We start from the raw sequence: 16,234 nt of genomic DNA on the forward strand, positions 1-16,234 counted from the left end.
ATAACACGGGCTTCCCCATACGTTCCCATGCTTTCTTCGGTAATGCATTTACGTCCAAACCCAGGTCTAGGATTACCTCATCCATTTCATACTCACTAATTTGCGCCATAAATCTCATTTCCCTTCCAGTTTGCAAGGCATGCTTTCCCAACTTCTGGACTATGTGTGGTTCTCCTGACCCCGCGCACCTGGTGATCAGCTCCTATAGTCCTTTAACTACCTTGTTGTCACGTAGAAGTTTCATACATGTCTCTAGAAAGGTACTAAGCATAGAAGGATCCATTCCTGGCTCTGGCTAATCCTTACTACCTGAAGTGGAGGCCTCCACGAAGCTCTTCTTAGCTTCCATGAACATTTCCTTTGCGTGTTCTAAATCAAACTTAGGTTCCTTTGTAGGACCCTTGCGAACCCATGTATCTTCCTCGAACTGCTTCCCCATATCCTCCCTTGTGGTCGCACCGCTTCTGAGCATCATGTTCACATTTGGGTCTTCTTCGCGTGGCTCACACCTCATCATTTGGATATTTTTGAGTCAAAGGAGGCTAGCTTACCCCTTTCTCGTGCATTTGTGTGTTCAACGTAGGACAATCTACTACTTCATGATCGAACTGAGCACAGTATGAAAAGGATATTCTCATTGGTTTGGTACAATCATGCGCATAGTGCCCTGGTCCTCTGCAATTGTAACAAATTAACTGTCTGCGGCCCCTTCCTGGTACCGTTCCTCCTCGTCCTCAACCTCGCCCCTGAAATCCAGCACATGCCATCCCCACCACTAGGTTGAGGGCTCGCGTTTCTGTCTACATCCGATAGGCTGGGGTCCGATCCATCATTAACTTGTAGCTATGACAAGTACACTCATCGTGGCCCACTGACCTACAGAAATTACAAAACAGTTGCTGGGGTGCCGTTGTATACTTTTGCAACAAATGATAGTTATCTGTCATGTGCTTTCCTCCTATCTGACAAATCATGCACCATAATGCGGGTGTCGCACTCGGCCCTGCATGTGGCTCTGGTCTCAACAGCATTGGCCCCCTTCCTGCCAAGTAGTTCGTGAATACTGGAAAGTGATCCTTGTCATGGCCCTAGCCCTTACATTTTATGCACCACACTTCCTTGCGCGCTTCTAGCTGCTGTGCCCTATCTTGCTTCAAGCTCTGCATTTCTAGGCAGATATTCTATAGTTGCACGTGGATTTGTTGAACTCCTAGCCCTGGATCTTGTATTGGTGTCTCATGTAACCTCATCGCCATTTCCAACGCTTTGGCCTGGGTAGACAGTTTCTGTTGCAACAGTGCCATCCTCAGGTGTGGTGTTAGATATGCCACAAACCATGCACGATGTTACGCATCCATGAGCATCATATTAGCCTCGCAGATCGTACTCTTTAGCCACTAATCCAGATCCCAAGGGGTCTCTCCTGGAAGCATCGCAATCTCTTTAAATCTGATGATTGATTGTGTCTCTGATTTCGGCTAGTTAAACTCTCTGTTCACCACATTTTGGATCTTTGCTATTCCTGCATTTGGGTGATCATTAGAGTGCCTGATATACCATGTCAACGCATGATCCTATAGTACACTCACCAATGTAGCCTTCTTAATGTTGTTGTCCATGACCCCTTACGCTTCCCATACTGCTCTTACCATGAACTAGAACTGGTCCATATCCTCATTCCCTACTCCTATGAATATAGGTAGCTTGATCGCGCTCGTCATGATTAACTGCGGGGTTGGTGGAGGAGGAGTGGGTGGAGATGGAGGTGAGGGGGGTGAAGCGGGTGGTGGCGTGGGTGGAGGTGGTAGCTCCGGAATGGGCTACCTTATCAAACTGACCGTGCTTCTCAGAGAGACCTTAGCAAGCTCTTCCTTGATCTCTCGCGAAGATGAAATTAAGGGACTGTTTCCTAATTCCCCGCTACCTTTTTAGATCTTTCTGCTCCACGTTGTCCCAAACAATAATGTATTTGCATAACCCATTTTTCAAATAAAAATATCTTAATCCAGGTATTCAAAGATTTAATATACTTATCTCGCGGTCCCTTGAGAAAACATCATTCTTCCTTGCTGTAGCTCACAGTGGTATCCACCACGAACTCAGTGATAAATCCTCCTGTCCAGCCACTCTTCAATTTCCTTCTTTGTTGGGTTCTAGTGGCATGACATCAGACATCCCTTATGCAGATCCCGATCTCGGAAACGGAACTGTTTGTTGGCTTGTTGAGGCCTGACTCAAGTTCAGAAGTGATTTAGCCAAACAAATCCCAAAACTACTGGCCCTTTTGGCAACAGTCCACAGTCTGTGGACTAAGGTCTCACCCGAAGTAGTATGGGAGGGTGCTTGAACCAGGTTTCCACACCCTAGGGTTGTCTTGATTAAGTCTAGGAAGGTCCCGAACTGAACCTGCATGCTTTTGCTGCTCCGTGCAACCGTATGCCCTTCGCAACTTATGCAATTGTTTCTACACAGATCTGTAAAGAGCGCGAAGAGGTGATCTCTAGATCCTTTATCGTTACTATGCTATTATTATAGATCTTACTTAATTGTGTGGGCCCAATATTCTCATTAATCATTCAAAATTCATAACAAGTGTGCGTAATCATAAAAATGTAAAGAGATGCATAAATATACCAGAAGCATAGACACGCAATATTTCAGAATCAAATTATCTTTTATTAATTCTCTGTCCAAGTATAATCCCAACTCCACCCTATGAACTCAGTTGTAGGGATCTGCGCACATAGCTATGGACTCTACCAGGCCTCTGCGCACTCAGCTACAGAGCCTCTTACTACTACTACAATCCAAGACTCAGTCTTACAGACTCAGAGCTAGTTCATCATCCCAAAACATATGACTGACTTTACACTTAGAGCCTCACTCTGTTTATACAATCCCATGGTCTATGGACCACCGTTAGGCCGACACACTTTACATTAAATTATATTATCTTAGGGTGGACAACCCTAGACTCTTGTGCTCCGCGCCCGCATTTCGCGGGGTCTTTACAATACACTTGACCAAAATTTGGGCTTCAAGCCCCAAAAACATGCTATCGGGGGATCCAATACCCAACACCCAATAACCTACACCAAAACTTCTTTTGCTGTGATGTTGATCTGCCTACTGTTTCATTCTATTCTGTGCCAAGGTGAGGTTATCCTTTAAGAGTTGGAGAACTTGTTGTTGATGCTCGATGTGATCTTCCACTGCTTGAACCTTAGAATTTTCTCTTAAATACGATGTTATGGATGGTGGATGATATCCATAAAGTGCCATAAAGTGCCATAAATGGGGTCATATTTGTTGCAGTATGCAAGGAAGTGTTATACCACCATTCAGCCAGAGGCAACCATTTGACCCATTGTGTCTATTTATCAGATACAAAGCAACGAATATATCCTTCCAAAAATTTGTTTACTACCTCAATTTGCCCATTAGATTGAGGATGATAAGATGAGCTATGAGCTAATTGAGTACCAAGACAAGAAAATAATTATGTCCAAAAATTTCCAGTGAAAATGGGATCTCTGTCACTTACAATAATCTTTGGGTTTCCATATAGCTTTTGAATTGTTTCCATAAATGTAGTAGAAACTGTACTTGCTTCAAATCGATGAGATAATACTCAAAAGTGTGCGTACTTGGTAAGTCTGTCAACTACCACCATGATAACACTCTTTCCTTCGGACTTGGGTAAACCTATGATAAAATCCATTGAAACCTCCTCCCAACATTGGCTTGGAATGGATAAAGGTTGTAATAGTCTTGGGGTCTTAATTGTTTCAACTTTATTTTGTTGGCAAACCAAACATTCTGCCACAAACTTTTTGTTGGGCAGTGGATCGCCCATAGTGTGTTTTTAGGTCTTGAAGCCGAGGTTTTGGTCAATGCAGTGTAAAGAGCCCGCAAAATGTAGGCGCGGAGTGCGAGAGTCTAGGGTTGTCCACCCTAAAATATTGTAATTTAATATAGAGTGTGTCGGCCTACCCATGGTCCGCGAACCATGGGAATGTATAAATAGAGCGAGGCTCTAATTGTTGAAGTCAGTCTTAGTCTTGATCTTGAGGTTATGGGTTTTTAAATAAGGAATTCGCTTTGAATCGGTAAGTCCAAGTCTTGGGTGGTAGGAATAGGAAGAGGATCTTCAGCTGTGTGTGCAGAGGCCTGGTAGACTCCGCAGCTGTGTGCGCGGACCCCTGCAGCTGAGTGTGCAGGGTGGAGTTGGGTTTGTAACAAAATAGAAGTTTAATAAAAGATAAGTTGATTCTGAAATATTGTGCATCTGCTTGTAGATCTGTGTGTTTACTCTTTTGTTATATTCTTATGCATCTTTTTACAGTTTACAATTGCACACACTTGTTATGAATGTTGAATTATTGATGAGAATATTAGGCCCACAAAATTAAGTTAAGGTCTATAATAATAACACAGTAAGAATAAAGGATCTAGATAGCGTGTGTTTGCAATCTTTACAGATCCACGCGAAGGTCAGATAGTTGCATCGAGCAACGTAAGCATGCAGGATCGGTTTGCAAACTTCCCAGACCTCATCAAGACATCCCTAGGGTGTGGAAACCTGGTTCCAGCACCCTCCCATACTACCTTGGGTGAGACCTCAGTCCACGCTCCGCAGACTATTGCTGAAAGGGCCGGTAGTTTCAGGATTTGTTTGGCTAAATCACTTCTGAACCTGGGTCAGGCCCCAACAAGCCAACAAATGGTTCCGTTGCCAGGACCAGGATCTGCCTAAGGGATGTCTGATGTTGGAACACTAGAACCCCACAAAGAAGGAAATTGAAGAGTGGTTGGGTCAGAAGGGTCATGAGTTCGTGACACAGGAAAATAGAGTTCCATAGGTATCCAAGAAAAGGTGGCTGGATCACTACGTATATACATAAATCCACGAGATCTTCTTCATGTCCTTCTCTTCTGAACTGTACGAGTGGATCACGAGGCTAACTGAAAGCCAGGGAAGGTACAAGCTTGATCAACTGATAATGTGGAATCCGAAGATAGTATGTAGCCTAGAGGCATCAGAAGATAAGATTGCGCGGGCTGTAGACCATTGGCTCGATCGAATAATAGGGGGATTCATCACTGAGTTTGCGATAGACACGACCATGAGCTACAGCGAAGTAGAACGACGTTTTCTCAAGGGACCTCAAGGTAGGTACATTAAATCCCTGAATACCTGGATTAAGATGTTGTTATGTGAAAAATAGGTGATGTGAATACATTAATGTTTGGAATGATGTGGAGTGGAAAGATCTAAAAGGGTACCGAAGCATTAGGAAACAATCCCTTAATTTCACCTTTGTGAGGGAGCAAGGAAGAGCACGCTCGGTTTTCTCCGAGAAGTGTGGTCAATTTGATAAGGTAGCACATTCCGCAATTATCACCTCCACTTACGCCATCTCCCACTTCACCTACTTCACCCCCATCTTCAACCACCCCACCGCCACCAAACCCACAGTTCAGCATGATGAACGCAATCAAGCTACCTGTATTCAGAGGAGTAGGGAGTGAGGATCCAGACTAGTTTTGGTTCGTGCTAAGAGCACTATGGGAAGCACAAGGGGTCACGGACAACAACATTAAGAAGGACACCTTGGTAAGTGCACTGTAGGATCATGCGCTGACATGGTATATCAAGAAGTTGAATGATCACCCAAATGCAGGAATAGCGGAGATCCAGAATGTGCTGAACAGATAATTTAGCCGGTCGAAGTCAGAGACACAGTCAATCATCAGTTTCAAAAAGATCGTGATGCTTCTAGGCAAGACCCCGTGGGATCTAGTTCAACGGCTGAAGAGTATGATTCGTGAGGCTAATATGACACTAACGGATGCGCAGCACCGCGCATGGTTTGTGGTGTCTTTGACACCACACTTGAGGACGACGTTGTCACAGTAAAAGCTTTCAACCCAAGCAGAAGCGTTGGAAATGGCAATGAGGTTTCATGAAACATCGATACAACATCGAAGATTGGGAGTTCAATAGATCCACACGCAGCGTCATAATCTCTACTTGTAAATGTAGAGCTTGAAGCTGGATAGGGCACCCTGGCCCGAGGCGCACAAAGAAGTGTGGTGCATAAAATGTAAAGGCAAGGGCCCCGACAAGGATCATTGTGCAGTATTCGTAAACTACTTAGCAGGAGGGGGACCAATGCCATTGAGACCAAAGACATAGGTAGGGCCAAGTGCAGCACCCACACTCTAGTGCATGATCTGTCAGGTGGGAGGAAAGCACACGACGAACAACTGTCATTTGTTGCAAAAGTATACACAGACTCCCTAACAGCTGTTTTGCAATTTTTGTAGATCGGTGGGACACAACGAGCGTACTTGTTGCAACTACGAGTTAATGATGGAATGAACACTAGCATATAGAATGCAGATGGAAACGCGAGGCCTCGACCCAGTCGCGGGAATGGCGCATGCTGGGACTCAGGGCCGATGTCGAGGACGAGGAGGAATGGGGCCAGGAAGGGGCCGTGGACAGTTAATCTATTACAATTGCAGAAGACCAGGACACTATGCTCGCGATTGTACCAACCCAAGGAGAATATCTTGTTCGTACTATAAGCACTTTGATCATGAAATGGTAGATTGTCCTACGCTGATCTTACAGATGCGTGAGAAATGGGTACTACAACCTAATTCAACTTAGAATGTCAAAATGATGAGGTCAGAACCACGCGAAGAAGACCCCAACGTGAACATGGTGCTCATGAGTGGCACAACCATAGGGAAAGATAAGGGGAAGCAGCCCAAGGAAGATACATGGGTTTGTAAGGCTCCTACAAAGGAACCTGAGTTTGACATGGAATGCACAAAGGAGACATTTATGGAAGCTAAGAAAAGCTTTGCAGAGGCCTCTACTTTAGGTAGTAAGGATCAACCAGAGACAGGGATGGATCCTTCTATGCTAACTACCTTTTTAGAGACATGCATGAAACTGCTACACGACAATAAGGCAGTTAAAGGACTACAAGAGCTGATCACTAGGTGCACAAGGTCGGGTGAACCGCACGTAGTCTGGAAACTAGGAAAGCATACATTGCGCACTAGGAGGGAAATGAGATTAACGACACAGATTGACGAATATGAGATGGATTAGGTACTCCTACACTTGGTTTCAAACATGAATGTGTTACCAAAGAAGACATGGGAACGCATGGGCAAGCCCGTGTTACAGTGTTCTCCTATTCAATTACGGATGGCAAACCAACAAAAGATCTTGCCCATGGGAAGGTTGTAAGGGGTAACATTGGATATCGAAGGTGCAAGCACGAAGACAGACTTTGAAGTAATAGAGATTTTTGATGACAACAACCCTTATCCCGCATTGCTAGGAATAGATTGGGCCACTGATATGAATGGAGTCATCAATCTAAAGAAGCGGAAGATGATATTCGAGAAAAAGTCCCTAGGCGTAGTAGTTCCGCTAGACCCAGCCGAAGGAGTGTGCTACACTGAACCCGTCCATGACGATGGAAGCGACGATGAGCTAGACTATATCTACAAGATAACTACATGAGATCAGGATTGGGTGAATTCGACTGCAGATGGAAAGATCTCGTGGGAGTGCTTAGCTTCCTGCAACTTGGATTCAGACGAAGAAGATGAATGCTGGCATAATTGGTTGAATGAAGTGACAATGCTGAATTGCAACATGATGACTAGATCATTGTGTTGCGTAACAACTGTTGGGCAGTGGATCCCCCCATAGCAGATTCTTGGGGCTCGTAGCTCGAAGGGTTGGGTCAATGTAATGTAAAGACCCCGCAAAATGCAGGCGCGAAGTGTGAGAGTCTAGGGTAGTCCACCCTAACATATTGTAATTTAATATAGAATGTGTCGGCCTACCCATGGTTTGCAGACCATGGGAATGTATAAATAGAGTGAGGCTCTAAGTGTAGAAGTCAGTTTTTTGCTAGTTTTGATCTCAAGTATTATGGGTTTTTTAATGGTAATTTCACTGAGTCTGTAAGTCCGAGTCATGGTGGGTAGCAGTAAGAGTAGGCTCTGCAGCTATGTGCACAGAGGCCTAGTAGAGTCTGCAGCTGTGTGCGCGGAACCCTGCAGCTGAGTATGCAGGGCGGAGTTGGGATTGTAACAGAAAAGAAGATTAATAAAAGATAGGTGGATTCTGAAATAGTGTGCATATGCTCGTAGATCTATGTGTTTATGCTTCTGTTATATGTTTATACATCTCTTTACAATGTATGTTTGCACGGACTTGTTATGAATATTGAATGATTGATAAGGAGTCTTGGGCCCATAAAATTAAGTCAGATCTATAATAATAACATAAGTTAGGGTAAAGGATCTAGACAGTGCCTCTTCACACTCTGTACAAAGGCTACATGAAGGTCAGACAGCTGTGCGGGACAGTGCAAGTGTGCAAGATCGGTTTGTGAACCTCCCAGACCTCGTAAAGGCATCCCTAGTGTGTGGAAACCTGGTTCCAGCACCCTCCCATACTACCTCGGGTGAGACCTCAATCTGTGCTTCGTGGACTGTTGCCAAAAGGGCCGGTAGTGCGGGATTTGTTTGGCTAAATCACTTCTGAACCTGGGTCAGGCCCCAATAAGCCAAAAAATGGGTCTGTTGCTAGGACCGGGATCTGCCTAAGGGATGCCTAATGTCAGAACACTGGAACCCCACAAAGAAGGAAATTGAAGAGTGGTTGGATCGGAAGCTTCACGAGTTTGTGGTACAAGAAAATAGAATGCCCTATATATCCGAGAAGAGGTGGCTGGATCGTTACGTATATACGAAAATCCATGAGATCTTCTTCACGTCCTTCTCTTCTGAACTATATGATTAGATCGCAAGGTTAGCCGACAGCCAGGGAAGTTATAAGTTTGATCAACCGATAGTGTGGACTCCAGAGTTAGTGTGCAGAATAGAGGCATTGGAAGATAAGATCACGTGGGCCCTGGACCATTGGCTCGACCGGATAATAGGAGGATTTATCACTCAGTTCATGGTAGATACGACTGTGAGTTATAGCAAAGCAGAACAATGTTTTCTCAAGGGATCGTGAGGTAGGTACATCAAATCCCTGAATACCTGGATTAAGATGATGTTATGTGAAAAGCGAGTTATGCGAATACATTGATGGCGGGAACGATGTAGAGTGGAAAGACCTACAAAGGTATTGAAGGATTAGGAAACAGTCCTTTAATTTCCCCTCCGCGAGAAAGCGATGAAGAGCATGCTCGGGTTTCTTCGAGAAGTACGGTTAGTTTGATAAGGCAGCGCATTCCGCAGTTATCACCTCCACTTATGCCATCACCCACTTCACCTACTTCACCTCCATCTTCAACCACCCCACCTCCACCAAACCCGCAGTTCAGCATGGCAAGTGCGATCAAGCTACCCATATTCAGAGGAGTAGGGAATGAGGATCTGGATCAGTTCTAGTTCGTGGTAAGAGTAGTGTGGGAAGCACATGGGGTCACGGATGACAACATTAAGAAGGCCACATTGGTAAGCATGCTGCAGGATCGCACATTGACATGGTACATCAAGCACTCAAATGATCACCCAAATGCAGGAATAGAAGAGATCCAGAATGCGCTGAACAGAGAATTTAGGTGGCCGAAATTAGAGACACAGTCAATCATCGGATTTAAGGAGATCACGATGCTTCCAAGAGAGACCCCATGGGATCTGGATTAGATACTGAAGAGTACGATACGCAAGGCTAATGTGACACTAACGGATTCGCAGCACCGTGGGTGGTTTGTGGTGTCTTTAACACCACACCTAAGGATGGCACTATCACAACAAAAGCTTTCAACATAGGCAGAAGCGTTGGAAATGGAAATGAGGTTGCATGAAACACCGATACAGGATTCGAGATTGAGAGTCCAACAAATCCATGCGCAACTACAAAATCTATGCTTGGAGATGCATATTTTGAAGCAGGATAGGGCGCCACGGCCAGAGGTGCGCGAAGAAGTGGGCTGCATAAAACGCAAGGGCCAGGGCCATGACAAGGATCACTATCCAGTATTCGCGAACTACTTGGCAGGAGGGGGGCCAATGCCGTTGAGACCAGAGGCATAGGCAGGGCCATGTGCGACACCCATGCTCTGATGCACGATCTGTGAGGTGGGACGAAAGGACACGACGGAGAACTACCACCTGTTGTAGAAATATACACAGACCCCCCAGCAGCTGCTTTTGTAATTTTTGTAGATCAGTGGGCCACAATGAAGGTGCTTGTTGGAGCTATGAGTTAATGATGGATCGAACCCCAGCCTATCGGATGTAGACAGAAATGCGAGCCCTCGACCCAGTAGCAGGGATGGCGTGCAGGGGATTTCAAGGTCGAGGTCGAGGACGAGGAGGAATAGGGCCAGGGAGGGTCTATGGACAGTTAATCTGTTACAATTGCGGAGGACCAGGCCACTATGCTCATGACTGTACCAACCCAATGAGACTATCTTGTTCATATTGTGCTCAATTCGATCATGAAGCAGTAGATTGTCCTACGTTGATCACGCAGATGCACGAGAAAGCGGTACTTCAGCCTACTCTGATGTAAAATATTCAAATGATGAGGTCTGAACCGCGCGAAGAAGACCCAAATGTGAATATGGTGCTTCGAAGTGGCATGACTACAGGGGAAGATAAGGGGAAGTAGCCCAAGAAAAATACATGGGTTCAGAAGGCTCCTGTAAAGGAACTTGAATTTGACTTGGAATGTACAAAGGAGAAGTTTATGGAAGCTAAGAAGAGCTTTGCGGAGGCCTCTACTTCAGGTAGTAAGGATCAACCAGAGACAGGGATGGATTCTTCTATGATAACTACCCTTTTAGAGACATGCATGAAATTGCTACGTGATAATAAGGCAGTTAAAGGACTACAGGAGCTAATAACTAGGTGCACAGGGTCAGGTGAATTGTGCATAGTCAATAAACTAGGAAAGCATACATTACGCTGGGAGGGAAATGAGATTAACGACGCATATTGGCAAGTATGAAATGGATTAGGTAATCTTGGACTTGGGCTCAGACGTGAATGTATTACCCAAACAAACATGGGAACGCATGGGTAGGTCTGTGTTGTAGTGGTTCCCGATTCAATTATGGATGGCAAACCAACAAAAGATCTTGCCCATGGGGAGGTTGAAAGGGATAACAGTGGATATCAAAGGTGCAAGAATGTAGATGGACTTTGATGTAATAGAGATTGTGGATGACAGTAACCCTTACCCCACATTGCTAGGAATAGACTAGGCCATTGATATGAATGGAGTCATCAACCTGAAGAAGCGGAAGATGATATTTGAGAAAAAGTCTCTACGCGTACTAGTTCCGCTGGATCCAGCCAAAGAAGCGCGCTACACTAAACCTGTACACGACGATGAAATGGATTTCATTTACCAGATAATAGAGCAAGACCAAGATCGGGTGAACCCGACAGCGGACGGGAGAATCTCATGGGAGCACGACAGTTCTTGTACTTCGGATTTAGATGAAGAAATAGGGCGCTGGTAGAACTGGTTGCACGAAGTAACAACACTGAATTGCAACATGATGATTATATCACTGCGACACAAAGATTGAAGCAAGGGAACTGCCAACATATGAAGGGGCAACCAGAGTGGGTGAATTCTTAGACTAATTCGAAAGTGCAGTACCGGAAAAACAGTAGTGCAGTGCGCCAGAACGGTCGTTGTGCGCTACACTCGCGGGATGGGGGAATATACATCAGAAGATTATGGGGAACTGGCGTGAAGATAGAAGAAAGATGCGCTTATGACCTAGAAGTCCCTAGTGATGAATGCGAGCTAGCCAGCTAGGACGAGGCAGTTTACGTGGCCACCTATGTCGATGGGTGTAGACATGTGTTTTGCAAACACCTCCTAGACTAAGGATAAAAAATCAGAACCTGACACGGCAGCAGGGAAGGCGACGCACTCCACAAATAATCTATGATGGAGCATTCAAAAAGCTATGTGGGGTCATGAACAGAGTTCACTAGACGAGACGAGCCCACTGGGACCTACACGTACTAGCGGTTTGATGCGCCTATAAGACCATAAGCAAAAAATGGAGCACATAAATGACCCCAACACCGGCAAGTAGAAATGAAACAGAGGGGAATCGCCAGACTGCAGCTCCCATAGTTAGGACAGGACACGAGGAGCACGGTACAGGAATTAGGTAGTTACAAGAAGCCATTTGCTGAGGGAGCTCAAAACTTCATAAACTTGATGAAGATTGGGCATGATTGAGGAAGAAAAGCGTGACATTGGACATAGAAATTAGTGAACTAGAAATCGAAGTCGCGCAAATGGGCCGCGAAAAACTAAGCATGATGGGACCAAGTCTAGCCAGCCCTGCTACTATATTAGAAGGAGTTGCGACCCTGCTATCATGGCTGCGACTGCACCTTACTAAACAGGGGAGCGTACCATACGAGGAAAAACACGACGCACTAACGAATGCAAGGGTATTTGAGGGGTGCCCACAGCCCGGGTTAGCAGGAAAATTGAAGCCTCGCACCGGGGGTGCAACCACCTAACTATCTGTAGGAAGCACAGTCTCAGTGCTCCAAGCAGTTGAAAGAGGGCACGGGACTATAAACGAATTTGTAGGAGAGCTGCGCGGAATGGAGGTTCCGCATAGGGCCAGTATGTCACAGGGGTCGCGGTCGTGCGTAAGGGGTTGTGTTACTACGCAGGTAGGCTGGGAGGTGACAGTTATGTCACTGTTCATGATAAGAGGTCCAATTTAAGGTAGAAAGGAGCGGACGACAGGCCATTAAGATAGGAATTAAGAGCTAGATTTGGGATGATCTATCGCCAAGAAGGTATTAATGACTCAAAAGTGGAGGGAATGGTCAAATTCAAATTCAAATGTTACTATAAAATCCCTTGGGGTAGCATCGAAGCAACAATTGGTTATTTGGTATTTGAGCCAGTACATAGTAGTGAGCACCAGGCTACCTTGCCACCAAATGAGTACGCGACTGAACGAATCCAGTGTAGAAACAATGACGGCTGCGAGAACCAGAGTGAGATTCACAGAAGTTACCCCAGAGCCCTGTGTGACCTAGGAGGAGCTTGGAGAGGTAGTAGGTGCACCAGAGGTACCAAAGTCCCCATGCATGCTACAACCATAAAAAAACAAGCAGCCAATGGGGCCAGTCTGGGTATCACCACGGAACCCACGACTTAGTAAATTATCAATGACAGAGAAAGGCAAAGTTGTCACCGTTGAAATAGAGGAGGAGGAGGAAGATTTGCAAACCCTGATTGCCCAAATTGAAGCACAAGATGATGAGGTGGAGAATGTTTCCCAAGTACCTTCAGCGATAAATTTACCCCCCTACATCCCCCCCATGGAAAGGGATAGGCAAGATACCGAATGACCTGGAGGTCATGAAGAGTGCACTTCAGACCCCGCTTCTTCCAAACGAAATAAGGTTTAACGGTCTGCCGTTGGGATGGGTGCTTAGTATAAAGTTTGAAGACTGGGACCTCATGGACAGTGAGAAGTTCCCATAGCTGGCCATGGAGAAATTATTGCAACAGAAATGGTTGCGCGGTGTGGAGAAGGCTGGGATACTACATTTGTTGTGGATACCCCACTACCACAGCGCGCCCACCACGATTTTTGTCATCCATCAACTACTGTGTCTAGTACATGATGGGTATCTCTGGATGGAGGAGCCGATTCCCATCATGACTGACTTAATTCACCAGATTTCTCGGCTACCCATCAAAGGAAACAATCCCGTAGCCATAGCAGGAAAGAGTGGCGACTTAGCACTCATGGAAGAGATGAAGGCCAAATATAAGTTGGCGAAGAGGAAGCGAGGGTATGTAATAGTAAGCATCAAGGATCAAGGGGTGCGTGTAGCCACCCAACTACTGGCCAGCAAGCTCATGAGGAAATGTCGCACAGACGAGGTGCCATCATCTGTAATTGCATTGGCGGAACAGTGTGTAGAGGGGGTCCAGTTCAACTGGGCACAGTTTCTCTGTGATGAATCTTTGACAAATTGTAGGGAGTCCCAGGAGCAAGGCAAGACCTTCCACTATGTGTGGTTGCTCTCATCCATCCTATTAGTTACAGGAGAGCTGCCAGCGGATAGCCAATTTCCCACCATTGAGAGGAACCTAGCCGAAGCCGCGAGGTACACCTCGCTCTGGGTGACGAAATACGTGATGAGGGTTTGTGAGATCAAGGTGTTTTGGATGTTCATGGAGGCGAGCATCTGAACATGGATCAAACGTAGGCTGTTCTTGTCCTTGACAGTACACAATAGTTTGTAAGGCGCAGCCGAACTCAAGGCTGATATGCATAATCTGTATATCCGGATGTGAAAGGATCTAGCCCAAACATGGGTGAAGCTTCCGTTCATTAAAACGGACGATGCAATCTTCGATGTAATGGTGGAATGGTCTTTGGAGTCTTACGCTCTGGACTTGGCAGAACTAGAAAAGATTGCAGCATAGTAGTAGAAGAAAGAAGCCAAGCTACACATCATGAAGTTGGTGAAAAGAAAGCGCCAGGAACAGGAAGCAGACACGCAGCGGAAGGCGGCTGAGGAAGCAGCGACAACGCGGACAATAGAAACCACAACCACAGCCACCCAAGACACTGAGGAAGGTCAGGAAATGTCCACGGAGCAGGACATATAGGGGAGGTGGAGACATAGGAGCGCTGGGACCTTACAACAAAATCGACCCAACTCAAGAGGTTGTGCATCTAGGAGCAGCCAACCGCATGCAAAAAGACAAAGACAACGAAGACCTCTAAGGGAGCCCTTCTTGATAGTGTCAAACCAGTTCACAGAGTAGACAACTATGTTGGGGGCACTCAGAGCGCAGTTGCAGGCACTACAAGTGCGACCCCTAGGAGTGATGACATCGCACCTTGCAGAAGGTTCATCCGTAGCTGAGCAGATGTTGTGTGCCTGCACAATGAATTTGGTCACCTTTCCCAGAGAAACTCTATACCAACTATAGGATGGGGTAATTGCTGAGCTTTGCGCTAGGGAGGGCCGCGCTCTCCAAATCTTGAGCAAGCAGAAGGTAAATTTATAATAGCTTGGCCTACAACACAACAACCTAGTCACATAAAACCAGGGATTAGAATAGGTCGTGGAGGAGGCCTATAGTATCATACCAATGTTGGCCGTGCCGGAGGCACTCCCCATCGCGGAAAAGATTCACCACTTAGCAGCTGGAGTCCACAAGACCCACGAAGGGGCTGCGAAGGTCTAGTTGGAACTAAACTTGAAGATTGTGGAGCTGAGACTGAAGGCACAACCCTCTACACCCCCAGAATTTAGAGAGAAGTGCCACCGTGAAATTCAATTAGGGTTGGAAGTGATAGAGCGTGCTGTACAGGACTGCATGGGATTGTTGGATCAATCCCTCCTTATGCTCACTGCACTGCAAGAAGACCCAACGCTACAAAAGTTAGAGACAGAAGCGTGGGACTTGTAGTAGACTTATGACAATGTCTGGGGCACCGTGCAAATGGTCACCCTCACTTAGCACTTGGCTAAGATGAGGGAGGCCTAGGCTTTGAAGGAACAGGTGGATGCCGCATGCCAGAAAGAAGCAGGGCTTAAAGCACACATCTAGCCTAGTCTCGAGGAAGCATTCATGGTCACCACTATGATCGAGGGGAAGATGGCCCAGATGCAGGACACATATGTGCTAAGGCAAGAAGGTGCCTTCGACAACAATGCATCAGAAAATTGTGCACAATTGATATAGCGGACAACAGAAGAATGTGTGGCAGATATCAGCGAAGCATAGATGTTGCTAGATGGACTCCGAGCGAAGATCACTACACTAGCCAAGTGACTCGGGATGAGTCATGATGATTGTGTTGGGGGCCTATTGGGCAGCAAATCTGCCCATAGCATATTTTTGGGGCTTGTAGCCCGAAGGGTTGGGTCAAAGTAATGTAAAAACCCCGCAAAATGTGGGCACGGAATGCAAGAGTCTAGGGTAGTCCACCCTAAAATATTGTAATTTAATATAGAATGTGTCAGCCTACCCATGGTATGCAGACCATGGGAATGTATAAATAGAGCGAGGCTCTAAGTGTAGAAGTCAGTTTTGGCTAGTTTTGATCTCAAGTATTATGGGTTTTTGAATGGGAATTTCGCTTTGAGCCTGTAAGTCTGAGTCGTGGTGGGTAGTAGTAAGAGTAGGCTCTACAGCTATGTGCGCAGAGGC

The sequence above is a fragment of the Pinus tabuliformis genome, chromosome 8 (assembly GCF_031772625.1).
Source record: "Pinus tabuliformis cultivar Carrire ecotype Pingquan chromosome 8, CPIR1, whole genome shotgun sequence".
NCBI lineage: Eukaryota > Viridiplantae > Streptophyta > Pinopsida > Pinales > Pinaceae > Pinus > Pinus tabuliformis.